Raw genomic sequence first — 15,753 nt, 5'->3', positions numbered from 1 at the left:
TGACACTTGACTTGGAAATCTGCCTGGTAATCAACTTAATTTCGATAGCAATTAATGAGAATGTCCCAAACCTCTACCCATTCCCTTTTGTTATTTTTGTAGATTTTTCCTAAGATAATTTCCAAAGTTGATATTTCAGCTTAATGGACCACTAGAAAACCTGGCAGGAACTGAGCACTAAGAGGGCAAAAGTGTGAGCAAGCACATCTAAAAACAATCCTGAGGTCTCATTCTGAGTTGCCTAGACATCGAGCCCACGTCCCCTTCTGTCAAGGAGGGGACTGATGGCCTAACCACATCACACTCATGCTTTCTTCCCCAACAGGTGGGAAGAACTTCCCACGGGTTTTAAAGTATCCAAGACAACTCTATGAATTGCTGCTACTCCCAAATCCAGTCTGCCTGGTGCCGAGGTCATCTGATTCTTCTCCTCTGAGAAGGTTTCTCCCTCGAGCTCTTCCTGAAAAAGTGTGATAGGGAAAGAACATTCCACATTTGGGACTTAAACTCCAGTGCGAGGCCAGCAGAGAGCAGTGACCCAGCAGTACATCAAGGTGGTGGCGAAGGGGAGGTTGGGAAACTCACGTGTTCCCTCTGATCCCAGGTTTGCAAGTTTTCTCATTCCACACAACAACGTCTATTTCTCAGCCACATCATGTGACATTGCAGAATTTACCTTGAACCGTGATGTACAAGAGAAGGCTGCTCACAAACGCCTCGCCTGACATAACAATGAGTCACTGGTTTGTCAGTTTGATGGTTTACCAGGTGTCTTTGCTAACGTAGGATTTTAAAGGATGAGTAGAATGGATTTGAGGGGTGAACTTGAGGGTTGGAATAATGAGTCATTCAGAGGAAACTTTGTACAAAGGCCCAGGGGAATGAAATAGTTTACTCAGTACCCAGACTTGCAAGCAATTTAGTATTGATGAAGTACGAAGTATGGGAAAGTAGCAGGAGAGGGGTCTGGTCAAGACAGAGGCCCAGGCAGACATGGCTCACCTCTTCGCACAACCATATCAAAATTACAACTAAAATATCGACCAACCATTAGCCAGAACTGTCAGAAATCAAGTTGAGTGGAAGTCTGAGAACTACAGAATGAAAGAAACCACATTCACCGAGACAGGTAGGAGGGGCACAGACATAGAATTGGGCTGGTCTCTCACCCACGTGTGGTGGATAAAAATTTGGGAGGGATATCTTGGCAGTGAGGAATCCTAGTCCACACCAGGCCCCCCAGCCCAGGGTTCCAGTGCCAGGAAGATAAGTCCCCACAGTTCCTGGCTGCAAAAACCAGCGGGGCTTGAGTCAGTGGAAGAAACTTCTGGAGCCCCGAGCAGTTCTTAAAGAACTCACACATGGACTCACCTACTCAGACTCACTTCCTCTGAGCTCCAGCACTGGGGTAGCAGCTTGAAAGGCACCAATGATATACAGGGAGAAACTGAAGTATCTGGCCTAAAGATGAGCAGAGGCCATTGTCTCTTTTCTAAACCGCCCCCCCAGCAGAGCCGGAAAGCTGGTGCCATATCTGAGACTTCATCAACCTGGCTAACTCTGGTATAAGAGTTGGCAAACTCCTTCTGTAAAGGGCCAGATAGTATATATCTTAGAATTTTCAGACCACATGGTCGGTCCCCTTTAAAAATACATTTAAAAAGTGGGCATCATTGTGTTCAATGAATCCTCATTAATGAAACCATATGCAAGCTGGATTGGGACCCTTGCTCCAGGATGCTGATGCTAGCAGCTGTGACAGGCAATAAAGGAACGACTAAGCCCAGGGTTCAGGAGGTGTGCTTGGGATACAAATGGTCAATTTTCAGTTGAATGACCTGGTACTGGGGCTTGAAGGAAACAGAGGAGGGTTGAAGGTGCAGATTAAAAGACAGGGGAAGATGCTAATTGAAAAGTCGTGTGTAAAAACAGCACTATCCATGATGAGCATGAGCAAGGAAGATGGCCAAGGATAGAATCCAGGGGACACCAATACTGATGACAAAGGAAACACAAAGAGGGAGTGTGGGCTTGATGAAGGTGGAGAGAATGTGGCTACGGTCTGTCCCGCACCCTGCAGACCTGTAAGCACTGAGCAGAGGCCATCTTGCCTGCAGTCAGCACATCACCGCTGACTGTGTGTGCTCACAGCTAAGTGTGGGGGTGAAATAAATACCTTTAAAATGATAGCAGTCAAAGGAAGAGAGGGGAGACGTTAATAAAACATTCCTACATTTCTAAGTGAGAGAAAAAAAGAAAAAAGGAAAAGAAATCCAAAAGCAGGGACAGACTAAAGAGAAGAGGAGAGAGAGGGGGAACTTGAAGGATTGAGGTCCCTAAGGGACTGGGAAAGGGTGGCACCAAGAGCCTGGGGAGGGGACCTCGCCTTAAGCATGAGGAGGCATGTCCTTTCTCACACACAACCATCAGGAAGAGAAGACACAGAAATTTCAAGTGGGCAAAAAGTTTAGATTCTTTATTTTGTGTAACTTCACTTTTGATCAACAAAGTAAGAGGTAAGGCTAGCAAATAGGATTAGAAAGGCTTTATGTTAGGGACACAAGAAAAGGGGAGAAAATAATAAAGCAGCAGTTCTTTAAAAGAATAAGTCAAACTTTTCACCAATTCAGAGTATATCCCCCTCACCCCCAATTAGTGGGAATTGGTGGTGGTCTGTAATTACACTGGATTTATGAACAGGCTAGACATAGAAGAGATTTTATTCCCTATTCTCTATTTTGGCACTCAGTTCTTGACGCTCTCTTTCACCTAACCCACGTTACGGTGACATGATCTTTGACTTCCCATGGAGAAGTGTTCATTTTAACTGGCAGGCAAATGATATTACCCTCTGAAGACCCATCGTGCTAAATGACCATTAAACCATTACACTTAAGAACTGCCTCTCAAGATAGAGATTTCCAAGGGCTTCACACAGTATCACTGTTTAACTATCAGCATTTTATAGACAGGGAAATGTCATCACCAAGCTCACATGAACTGTTCTGGTTATAAACAAAACATCTGTGGCTGGTTAGCTCCCTTGGTTGGTTCATCCATGAAGTTAAATGATCAAAATTGGGGGAGGGAGGGGACCCTTGTAAAGCTCTGTTAGGAAGCCTCTCTTTACAAGCCATTTATTTGCAGCCCATGATACATGAGACATCTCCCAAAAGAAGGCTCTGATTCAGAGAACACCTGGCTGCCATTACCCCATCAATCAGCCTCCTCTCTTATTCCTCAGCATGGCCCCTTCATGGTCATCAGGCCCTTCTCCTATCCAGCTACCCTACCTCTGTTCCTTTTCCCAAGTCCTTCCTTCCACTGTGATTATTCTGTTCCCATCTAATCTCTCTGCACTCCAAAGTTTGCCTCAATTTCACTGAAGTCCAATATTTTTCTCTGATGACTGCAGTCTTAATGATTGTCTAGGGAGGTGACAACCACCCTTGAAATCTATGTTCAATGATTTAGTTCACAATTATATTTGGTTTGAGACTTAAGCAGGTATAGCTCAATATAATGCAAAACCAAGATATGTTTTCTATTTTGAATACAGTACTCCCTAGCTAAGTCATCTTGGGCAATGCATCTGTTCTCTTTGGACATTCGTTCTGTCATGTAAAAGATGAAAAGCCATACACCTGTAATTATCTTCCTTATATTTTTTAATCACTTCATTCTTTAGTATCATTTGATAAGCATTTGATGACTGATAGGGTTCTATTAATAAATACAAATCTACAACATGCCCCTGGCTGCTATAGCTCAGTGGATTGAGCGTCGGCCTGTGAGCCAAGTGTCGCTGGTTCGATTCCCAGTCAGGGCACATGACTAGGTTGCACGTCAGGTCCCCAGTTTGGGGCGTGAGTGAGAGGCAACCACACAGTGATGTTTCTCTCCCTCTCTCCTTTCCCCCCTCTCTAAAAACAAACAAACAAACAAATAATTAAAAAAACATTTGAATGACTATTAAAAAAAATATCTACAACATGAATGCAAACCATCCCCCAAAACCATGCACATAAAACCTCCCAACCCTACGGGCAATGTAAGCCACCAGAAACAGTTTTTATTTTCCTTTCTCTTACATTCAGCCACATTTTTTAAAGTTGTGAAGTAATGCTAATTTTGACATAGTCACTACCATTTTTAAGTATTCAGTTGACAACTATCTTTAGGCCACAACTTCAAAAAGGCAATCCCAGTGAGACGTTTGTGCTGGGACGATAGGACAGGTGACCAAATTTTACTGAAGGAACAATAAATGTCTTAGAGCACTCACTGCTGTAACAGAGTAAGTCCTGGCAGGACATCCACGAAGTCAAAGCTAATCTCGTGATAATACAAAACTGCTTTCCCTTCTCACTCTCAAGCTCACATATGTGTACACTGCAGCTTTCCAGACCTTGTCATGAAACGTGAATCAGGACAGGGTGAATGCAGAAGCAGGTATGCAAATCCAGTTGTTGTCTGTGAAACCAGACTCTGAAGAGACTTACAAAAAACGTGGGGAAATGCTGTGCTCCTCACTAATCTCTTTGCTTTGGAAAAATGATCTTTCGTAAAAAATGTTATTTATGTTAACATGCAATAAGCTTATTTAAATAAATAAGCAAGCAAATTTCTTAGTTTTAATGTCTAATATGGTAACTATTAATAGTTATAACCAACATACAAAATATCTTTGAAGTCATCAATGACTTTTAAGTATGAAAGTCTTAAGACTAACCCATTTGTGAACGGCTTCTCTGTATCAGTAAGGCTATGCGATACATATTTTCCAAATGTGAAAAATAAACTTAAGTCTAGGAATTCTCACAAACACATATGAAAATTACACTCATAACACAATGTAACTTTTTTCTTACTAATTTAATTGTATTGTTTTCATTACCATTTATCACCTTGTATCCCCTTCCACCTCCAACCACCCCCTCCCCCCCCCCCCCCACATCACCACGCTGTCTGATATCCCACACCAAGCATTTCCTCGGAAGGAGGTCCACACAGCCCTATCACCTCGGCTCTCCAGTCCAGCCTCCCCAGAGGCTCCTGCTCATGAGTCGGGTGGAGCAAGCAGCAGGGAAGGAACCATGTTCACACCAGTACCTCTGCTCCAGGAGGCCAGCTCAGGGATGGTGTTTGTTACACACCGCTTATAATGTGTGCGCTAGTTTGCTAAGGCTGCCGTAACAAAATGCCACAGACTGGAGGACTTAAGAGATTTTATCCTCACAGTTATAGAGGCCAGATGATCCAAGGTGTTGGCAGTTTGGGTTTCTCCTGAGGCCCCTTTCCTTGAGTTACAGATAGCTTTCTCCTCACTGCATCCTCATATGGCATTTTCTCTGTGCTGGAGCATCCCTATTATCTCCCTCTTCCTATAAAGGCACCAGTCCTATTGTATTAGGGCCCCACCCCGTTGGCCTTATTTAACTTCATTACCTCTTTGAAGACTCCATTTCCAAATAGCCACCTGGATTAGGGCCCACCCATTGACCTCATTTAACCTTAATTGCCCCTTTAAAAGCCCTATCCGAAAATATGGTTACATTTTTGAGGTGGGAGGGGGAGTGGGACTTCAACAAATGAATTTTGAAGGAACACAATTTACTCCATAACACCACTATGCTCTTCTACTTGTGATTTCCATAGGCTTATCTACTTCACTACGCTCTATACTACACTATTGTCCCTGGCTGGTTTGGCTCAGTGGATTGAGCGTCGGCCTGCGAGCTAAGTGTCGCTGGTTCGATCTTCCAGTCAGGGTACATCAGAGAAGGAAAACTCTGACTCCAAAAAACCTCCGCTGCCTTGCGGCATACCTCTTCAGGGGAAAGGCTAAGGGAGTAAACCCCGACAGAAAATCCGGAGCCAGAGTCCCTAAGGCGGTTTGACGTTGTAGTCAACACCGGCAACTCCTGCGGCACACCTGAAGCCAAGCTGTATTGACTCCGTCTTTCCCTTGGACCCTTCAGCTGCGAAGAGAGGGGGGGTCTGCTGCATGGGCAACAGCAGACCCTCCATATCACCCCGCCCAGGCTCTGTAGCTTCAGCTTCACTGGAGAGGACACTCCAGCGTCATCGCAAGATGTCGATTTAACACGGGAGGAGACAGATACCGTGTCACTCCCGAGTCGGACTGCACAGCCATTCTCGGCGGTGCAGATAGACTCTTAAGAAGCTACACCATCGTCTCTCGAGACGGACGGCTGCCGACGATGACGGATACTACACTATCATCTTTCTAAGTCAAGTATACTTAGGAAGCCCTATGAGAGTTCAGTTAGTTCCAGTTCCTCATTTTACTAAACTCAGGGACACGGAGGTGAAATAACTTATCTAAGGTCACACAACACATGGCTTGCTAACACAAGGAACTATGTTTTAATTTTTAAATATAGGCTTATTTTCAACCTATTTAGGAGTACGCTATTTAGAGAAAGCTTGTGGTGATTTGGTGATTTTAAGGAAATATTGCTTAAGGACTGCTTACATTTATTTCTTTTCTAAAAATATTTTTTTCAATGATCATGTCCAACTTATTTGTGTATTTAAGTGTGTGTAGAGAATAAGGGGAGAAGGAGGTAAGTGCATGGGTTTGTTAGTTTCCTATTCTTGGACTTGCCTACACTGATGTATACCTATGTTCAAACAATCCTTACCAAGGGTTTGAAATAAAACCACGTACGAGCTAAGCAGAGATTCACAAGACAACTTGCCTGATTTTACTGATATAATTCAGAGGCTAACAAATTACAACCCACAGGACAAACCCAGCACTTTTTTTTTATTCCCAGCTTTTAACTGAGGAGGAAAAAATTCATGATGCCTGAAAAGTATACTTCACATTTCAGTGTCCTTAAAGTAAAGTATTAGTGAAACACACTATACTCATTCCGTTACATATTGTCAAGGACTGCTTTATTTCCACAATGGCAGAATTGGGTAATTGCAACAGAAACCGTCTGGTCCTATGCAGAAAAGTTTGCAAACATCTGTACTAAGCTCTTAAATCCCCCACTCCCAATAGAGAGCATATAAAGCACATTTTAGATTTTAATATCTTTGCATATTTCACCATGGGAAACCTTAATGATTTAGCAAAGCATAATGATATCCACTGAATTTAGGATTTTGCAGAACAGGCTAACCCAGAAAGATTTAGAATTCTAAATCCCATTTAGCATTGCCAGAATACAATGGTTTGAGACCAAAATCCTCTCCAGTGAGAGAGCTGCTTTAGAACAGACTGTTTAACCTCCAGGTAAGTACAGTAACAGCACACGCCTGAAGTCTTTCTAATGTGTATTTATTACAACTGTATTAGAGTTGAAATACACACTGAGTTTTTCTTACACCAGGGGACTCTAAGACAAAATTCCACCAGCCAGTATCCATCTTCGCTTTATCACTAGCAACTCAGATGCCACCATAAACAGAGGCAAACTGTCCAAACCCCAAAACCGCCTTGTTTCAGGTGATACTTCAACATTAAACAGGACAGCAACGTCAATTCTTTTCTCTGAGCTCTTCCTGGCAAACAACTATTTTCATGGTTCAAAGCCACTGGAATAAGTATTCCAAAACCCAGATAAGGCCAATTACAAAGAGACTTGCTCAACATAACTACTAATAAGAGTATTAGGAGCTTAAATGGAGTAAATCTGAACATACCTCCCGTCTGTAGGTCCTGAGAAAAAGTCCCTAGATGGGGAGGATGGGTGGCAGTCTGTTTATGGTGATATTCAGAATCCTGCAATAGAAATTACCTTCATTTAGCAGTTTTAAACAGCATAATTCAGAAAAATAAATCAAAAATAAATTTGATCATTTAGAGTCTTTGCCAACTTCCTCACAATACCTCCTTTCCACGATGTGACATGTTACTTCTTCTCACAATGAGGAGGAACTGACAAGCTCCTTTGCTAAACCTCGAACCAGCCCGGAACATCACTGAAGCTGGGATCATCCAGAGGGAGAAAACGAAGTGAGGAAGTGGAGCCTCTGTGCGCTAAGCTTTATATGAACTGGGCTGAGGTGTAAACTATGGTACTTTAGTGGGCAAAAGAACTCACACAGGTGAAGAGCATTAATTATAATGGTGCATCTACCACAAGGATAGATCTTTGACTCGATAGCAAATTGAAAGCAGATACAATAGAAGCTCTCCTAAAATTCATGCCCATGAAGATTTTTTTTTTTAAAGATGTGATCTTCTTGGCTTATTCTTTTTTTTTTTTTTTAACATATCCTAGGGTCTACTGAGAAATACCGCTAATTATACTCACTCAACCATCTAAGGAAATATGACAATGGCTTTAATCCTAGCTTTCCTTCCAAAAATTAATTCTTTCCTTCTAAATTGTCTCTTACCCAGAAGTGTAATTCAGTTTTCTTAATTTCTGTCTGGTAGGGAAGCTAAATAACTGGTCTCTGAGATTCTCTTAGATTGAGGTTTAATGATTGCAACTGGATATTCGAGGATCTGATTGCATTAGACCAAGGAAAAGCAAGTAGCGTTCCCAGATGTGACAAATAAAAATACAGAACACCCAGTTGAACTTGAATTTCAGATAAACAACAACTATACTGTTAGTATAATTACATGATTATGTCCTAAACAGTGCATGGAAGCATGCAATATATATAAGTATGTATAAATATATGTATATACATAATATGCATTAAATACATATAATAAATGCATATTATGTATATACATATATTCCATATATATAATATATACATAATGTATTTGTTGATTATCTGAAATTCAAATTTATCTGGGAAGCATGTATTTTTCCTGATAATCCTAAGAGCAACTTTAATTCAAAATGCTTCTTGATGGATAAAGTGGAGGAGGAAAAGTTTGGTGGCTATGTACTGCCTAATCCTAGAAGGTAAAAGTTCTTAAAAACTTTAAAACAAACCAAAATACCCTTAAGCCTCTGCAATCTGTGAAATGTGAGATGTGCTGTCTAAATGTTGCGTGGGCCTGCAGTGAGAGGTAATTAACAATAACGATAGTCCAGCTATAATACAAAATAAACTGCAACATCCTACATTTTCAACTTCCTTAAATTGCTTGTGTGTGTATCTTCCCGATTACTGTAACTAATTTACAACACCTATAATGTAGAAGTTTCCCTGGCTGGTTTGGCTCAGTGGATTGAGCGTCGGCCTCGAGCTAAGTGTCGCTGGTTCGATCTTCCAGTCAGGGCACATCAGAGAAGGAAAACTCTGACTCCAAAAAACCTCCGCTGCCTTGCGGCATACCTCTTCAGGGGAAAGGCTAAGGGAGTAAACCCCGACAGAAAATCCGGAGCCGGAGTCCCTAAGGCGGTTTGACGTTGTAGTCAACACCGGCAACTCCTGCGGCGCACCTAAAGCCAAGCTGTATTGACTCCGTCTTTCCCTTGGACCCTTCAGCTGCGAAGAGAGGGGGGGTCTGCTGCATGGGTAACAGCAGACCCTCCATATCACCCTGCCCAGGCTCTGTAGCTTCAGCGTCATCGCAAGATGTCGATTCAACACGGGAGGAGACAGATACCGTGTCACTCCCGAGTCGGACTGCACAGCCATTTTCGGCGGTGCAGATGGACTCTTAAGAAGCTACACCATCGTCTCTCGAGACGGACGGCTGCCGACGACATATAATGTAGAAGTGAACAAAACTGTTTGTGTGCTTGATTCTACTCTAGGCCATCATGAATTATCAGGTATAGCTCAGCCACTAAATAACGAGAAGGCATTTTCTTTACAGCTTCGGTGAATTTTCTCTCCCAAATAAATTAGTTTAAAGCTCTTCCTGACACTCTCCTACCCCATCATTTCAATGTGGAAGAAAACAAAGAAAGGGATTTGAAACAACTAATCTGATTCCTTTCTCAAGATACAGGCTGCTTAAGTGTTGCCTTAGACTATGTCTGACCTCTTGAACTCACAGGGTGGAAATTTAGGCAGAAAAACCTAGCAGTTCAAATCACTGCAGCTTTAAGACTTGGTAAAATTTAATCTCTGAGGTTCCTGACAGCAAATTAAGGTTGAACAAAACAATCAAAGAGTAACATGTTGAAGATTAGTTTATTTTTAAAGGTTGAAAATGGTCCAAATACCAAGCACTTAGAAGGGAAGAAACTACTAAATTTTAAGGTTATCATATTAAGTTATCAAAGCACAATGATGCAGACAAGTAATTCATCAGGGAGACACAAATTGAGCGCAATGCAAAAACAAACAACAAAAAAACCTTGAATAATTTGTACAAGGAATCTTTTTGCCTTGATGACTTTAATGAATGTCGAGGACATCATGGCGTATTTAATACCTTATCTACCTCAGTTACTTTCATTATACAATGGATCGAAGTGGATTGTTTCTATTTCTTCATATTATTGATTGGCTTGAGGAAACCAGAAAGGAATTAGCTCCCTCTGAGTAGTCTCCTGAATGTTCAACCCAGAAAGCTTTACCACAAAGTTAAAAACCCCGTGGTTTAATCCCCCAAGCAGGCCATGATAGGTCTACAACTTGGCATCTCCTTGAGGACTTGAACCCTTGTGTGTTAATTTTCATACTTGGAAAATTCCATTGCTATGACATTTCAAAAAATTAAATAGGGACCAGGATACAAATACATGGGAAGAATGAAGATTCTCAAAATAGTGTTCCTATTCAATAATTACTTCGGGAAACTTGTTATAAATGCAGATTACCAATCTCTATCACAGAGCTTCTGATAAGATACGTCTAAATTTTTCTGGGTTTTGTTTTGTTTATAATGCATATAATATTTATTGATCATGCACTATGAGCAATGTAATATGCTATGCATTGTAAGTTCAGAAATGTAAATTATACTATCCCCTCTCAAAAGTCTACTATCACTCAAGCATTTCATTTTTCAGAACAGACCTACAGGGGACAGGCATTAATCTGCTTTGAAGATAAGAAAATGAGGTCCAAAAAGACCACAGAATATATTGAAAGACATATAGCCAGTACAAACAGAAGTCACGTTCAAAAACAGGTAAGTACATTCATCCATTCATTCATTTCTTATTGCTCTCACTTCTTTTCCAACTATTTTCCTCCTATATCCCTCCACTCTGTTACCCTGGGCTACATAAAGTCCTCTGAATCTGCTAGATATACATCTGTCCCAGGACCTTTGCTTTTTCTCTTCTCTATGTCTGAAACATTCTTCCCTATTATCTCTTGGCTCACTCCTTCAGTCTTTAACCAGGTATCACCTTCTCAGTGAGACCTTCTGTGACATAATTTTAAAAACTTACAGCCCTCCCCTCCCAGAACACAATGCCCTCCTCCTCTGTCTTCCTTATTCTTCCAAAGACTGAAGTTTAATGGACAAAGTGAAGACACTCCATCTTACAAATCTTATGTGTAGCATGCTAATCACTCTGAGAGATTTACGTGTATGTACACATTTAACTGTTTCTTGCTTCCCTCTATTGCTAGGATGGTGCTTCTCAGACCTTAGCACTTTCAGAATCACCAGAAGGACTTGTTAAAACACAGAATCTTCATTTCCACCCCCAGAGGTTTGATGAAAGTAATGCTAATTGCACTGGTCAGCAGACCATTTTGAAAAGCCTTGTACTAGGGCACACACTCATCAGGTATGATGACCAACTCCCCCCCCCCCCCACCCCAACAGTTCATAACGTCTGAAGACATTTTTTATTGTTGCAAGTGGGGTTAAGAAGCTACTTGGCATCTCCATGAGTAGAGGCCAGGATGCTGCTAAGGATCCTACATTGAACAGGACAGCCCACAACAAAGAATTATCTAGCTCCAAATGTCAATAGTGCTGAGATTGAAAAGCTCTTCACTAGAATAATGCTTCTCAAACACTATCATGCATCAATACCTAGAAGACTTATTAAAATTTGTACTGTCAGACTGCACCCCTAAAGTTTCTGATTTGTTAGGCCTAAAAATTTACATTTTAAGTACCCAAGAAAAGGAGATGCTCTTGGCCCAGGGCTCCCACTGGGAGAACAATTAACTAGAACAAATGCTCCATTCAGCAGGGATCTTTGTCTCTTCTACTCACTACTCCCCTGGCAACAGAGCTTGATATAGGATAGTCACTCAAGTTTCTAATTTTTTTTATAACAGATCCCTCTCCCCACAAGTGATTCTGACACCAGTGATCTCTGTATGATACACTGAGAAAACGGAGTTGTTCTTGTTTGTTGTTTTGGCAGCAACTTTGAGACCCCTTCCATTCTTGCTGACTTCTAAGTGTGTTTGCTACCAACCAAAGAAGCCCGATGAGAGTTCATGTATTAGCCCAGACGTGCCTGTCTGCCCACCGGAGGGGGTGAGAATGCTCAGATTACATCTCCACAGTGAGAGCTCCGCAAAAGAAATGAACTGTCAAATGCCAAGTGCCTGTGTTTTTAGGTATTTTTTATGAAACTACATGGTACTACCTCCCAAGTCAGTCCCATTCTCAAACAGTAAGGCTGGAGAATTCACACACACACACACACACACACACACACCACATACACTTAGTTCTTAAATCTGATGCTTGAGTGAGGTCCCTAGCATTTTAACACAGTGGGACTCGGTGTGTCTTCTTTAATGTACTTGTGCTTCCATAACCACATCTATGGCAGTTCTATGATAGTATCTTTCAGGTGCTGCCAATTACCTCTCTTTACATCATTTTCTGGGGGGGATATTAAATTTGGTCCCTTTTATCCTGTGCCCAAGGCCAGCGATGAAGCAGTTGATCTCCATAATTCAAACATGTCTGATATCTTAGATTCAATTGCCCGGTTTAAGACAGGCATTTAATGAAGAACTGGTGAATGAGTAGTTTAATGGCTAAAGTGAAGACACTCCATCTTACAAATCTCTTTTTACTCATGTGGAATCATCAGCCAGTGTTATTGATTTGCATTTACTGACTGGAGTTTCTATTGTTTTCAGATGTTGTATCCTCGGCCCGTGCCTGCAGGCTATTAGTTTTCAGGGCTGTCCAGAAAAACCTCAAGCCTTCCCTACTGAATGGAGATAACTTGGAGAATTTAAGACATTTCAGAAAATGCAAAAGAATCTCACTGATTGTCTCCATTTCACAACAATGAGCATCTACAAAGAAATAATTAAAATCTAAAAAAATGAACATAATTTACTCTGTACAAAAAACAGCATTATTGAGTTATAATTTACATGGAATTCACCTATTTAGGTGTACAATGTGATGATTTTTGGTAAACGTACAGAGTTGTTCAGCTATCACCACTATCTAGAACATTTCCATCATCCCAAAGAGAAACTTCAAGTTCATTTCTAATTACCAACTACCAGCCACAGTCAACACTATTCTACTCTCTATCTCTATAGATTTGCCTTTTATAGAAATTCTATATAAATGTAATATGTGGTCTTTGTGCCTGGCTTCTTCCACTTAGCATACTGTTTTGAGGTTCATCCATGCTCTAGCATACATCAGTACCTCACTGCTTTTTATTGCCAAACAGTATTCATTGCATAGGTATATTATAATTTGTTTATCCATTCACCAATTCATGGACATTTGTTTTGTTTTGATATTATGAATAATACTGCTATGAAAATTTGTATACATATGTGGACATATTTTAATTTCCCTTAGGTAGATTCCTAGATGTAGAATTTCTGGGTCATATGGTAAATTTATGCGTAACATTTTAAGAAAATGCCAAACTGTTTTCCGAAGTGGCGGTTGCCTGTTATAATTCCACCAGCAGTATATGAGAGTTCCCATTTCTTCACATTCTCCCCAACATTTGTCATTGCCTGTCTTTTTTTACTATAGCCATACATGGGTCACTCTAAATGTTGAAATAACAGTGATTTCAAATTTGTACCAAAAATATAAAAATGCAACTAACATTTGTTGAGGGTCAACTCGATATAATGTTCTTTAACTATGTTACTGTTACCCCATTCTGAACACAATGTGATACCATCCATAGTTTACAAAAAAAGAAATAAGCCTCAGAAAGGTTAAATATTTGCCCTTGGAATCCTAGAAAGCAGGTGGCAGGATCTGAGTTCTATACCAGATGTGTGTGATACAAAACTTATAAATATAAGAGTTATTCATGCGGAAGTAAAGACATATTTGAAATATAAGCTTGACTTCATCTTATTAATCATGGCCAAGACAATTCTGTTAATGTCATCAAAAAAAGGAATTAACAAACAGGAAATGCAACTGTTTCACAAAACTACAGATTTTTCTTTGAAGAAACTATACTGACGTTCTAGAGAATAATTTCACCTTGAAGCTTTCTCTGCAAATGACAAATCCCACAGTTGTAGTTTTGATTGAAGATTCAACTAGCAAGATATTTATGACAATCAAAACTCAAATGAAACATACTTCATAGTCTTAAAATTGCTGAATGGTTTTTATTAACTGTACTGAATCATTTGCTACTATCTAAAGATGTGAATTCTGACAACTGCCGTTCATGTTTGAATGCTCAAAAAACATTTATTGCCAGTTTCTGGCATCCCGTATGTGATTGAAGAATATCGATGTTTCATCTGGCTCATATTCCATTACAAATAGGCTGTTGGTGGAATGGTGATGGCCGATGTCAGAGGATGGAACTGCTCCAGTTCAAAATCTGTAACTCACTCCTTTCTAGCCACGCTTCTTGTTCCACCCACTCTCCTATCACCGATCATGATTCCAACTCCATCTGATCTCTTCATTGTCACTCCAAAGAACACCCTGCTCTCTCAAAGTCATTCTTTGAGATGCTCTGAACACTGACTAGAAACGCTCAGCATTTCAGGACAGGTACATTTATTCCCTTTGGATTCACTGTTTACCCGGTTGACCCAGATGGTTTGCTAATGAATACTTGCTTCCCTGTTTTATTTTAGGCTATATGGTGATGTAGATTGTTGCTACTTAAAGTGTGGTCCACAGACAAGCAATATCAGCATCTCCTGGGAACTTGTTAGAAATGCAGAATTTCACACCTCATTTTAACAATCTCCCCAGGTGATTCTTAACTTTAGCTAGCTCTTAACTTTAGCTAGCATGGACTCCAAGATCTAACCCCCAGACCCAGAACCTCGCATTACCCAGCTGAAAATCTGCCCTTGCCAGGAATAAGAGCAGGGAGTATTTATCATTCAGAAAGCACTTCCTTCTCTCCACATAGGCTTCTTCTCTCTGCCTCCAAACATACTAAAGCCACTCTTTTAAACAACAAAAATCTCTTGACCTTGTTACCCCTATGAGGAAGAGTGCACTATTGTTCACATTTATCTGCTTCCTCTCTTGGTAGGAGTATTAAACAGACCCATCCTGTTAAACCCATATTTTCTTATATGACTTGCTTTGTCTAATGAAATCTAACCAAAGGTGGTAGGAGTCTTTTTTAAGCAGAAATTTTAAGAGTCTGTTTCTCTCTCTCTCTCTCTCTCTCTCTCTCTCTCTCTCTCTCTCTCTCTCTCTCTCTCTCTCTTTCTCTCTCCCTCTTTCTCTGTCTCTCTCCCTCTCTGCCTCTCCCCACCCCTCATCACCAAACTGGCAATGAGCTACATGGAGGAGGCTCTGTTATTTTGAGTCCAGAGGACAAAAGATAACATAGAGCAGAACCTAAGGTGACTAGACAGGCAAAGTAAATTTGCTGTTGAAAGTCACAGAGATTTGAGGTCAATTTGTTACAGCATACTTTAGCAAAAACTGACTCATATACCTTGAAT

At 40.8% G+C, this 15,753-nt stretch overlaps 1 long non-coding RNA gene across 1 annotated transcript in view; it reads right to left on the bottom strand.

The window, feature by feature from the left end:
• Positions 1-15,753, bottom strand: part of LOC150005183 (uncharacterized) — a 291,449-nt gene that overhangs the window by 254,535 nt on the left and 21,161 nt on the right. The window contains exon 2 of the long non-coding RNA XR_016512425.1: positions 7,681-7,759. This is a non-coding gene — a long non-coding RNA (uncharacterized LOC150005183). The remainder of the gene's footprint in view (positions 1-7,680; positions 7,760-15,753) is intronic.

The sequence above is a fragment of the Furipterus horrens genome, unplaced genomic scaffold, assembly GCF_987537825.1.
Source record: "Furipterus horrens unplaced genomic scaffold, mFurHor1.1.pri manual_scaffold_7, whole genome shotgun sequence".
NCBI classification, from domain to species: Eukaryota; Metazoa; Chordata; class Mammalia; order Chiroptera; family Furipteridae; genus Furipterus; species Furipterus horrens.
Note: the sequence above shows the minus strand (reverse complement) of the source record. Positions and strands in the feature narration are given on the sequence as shown.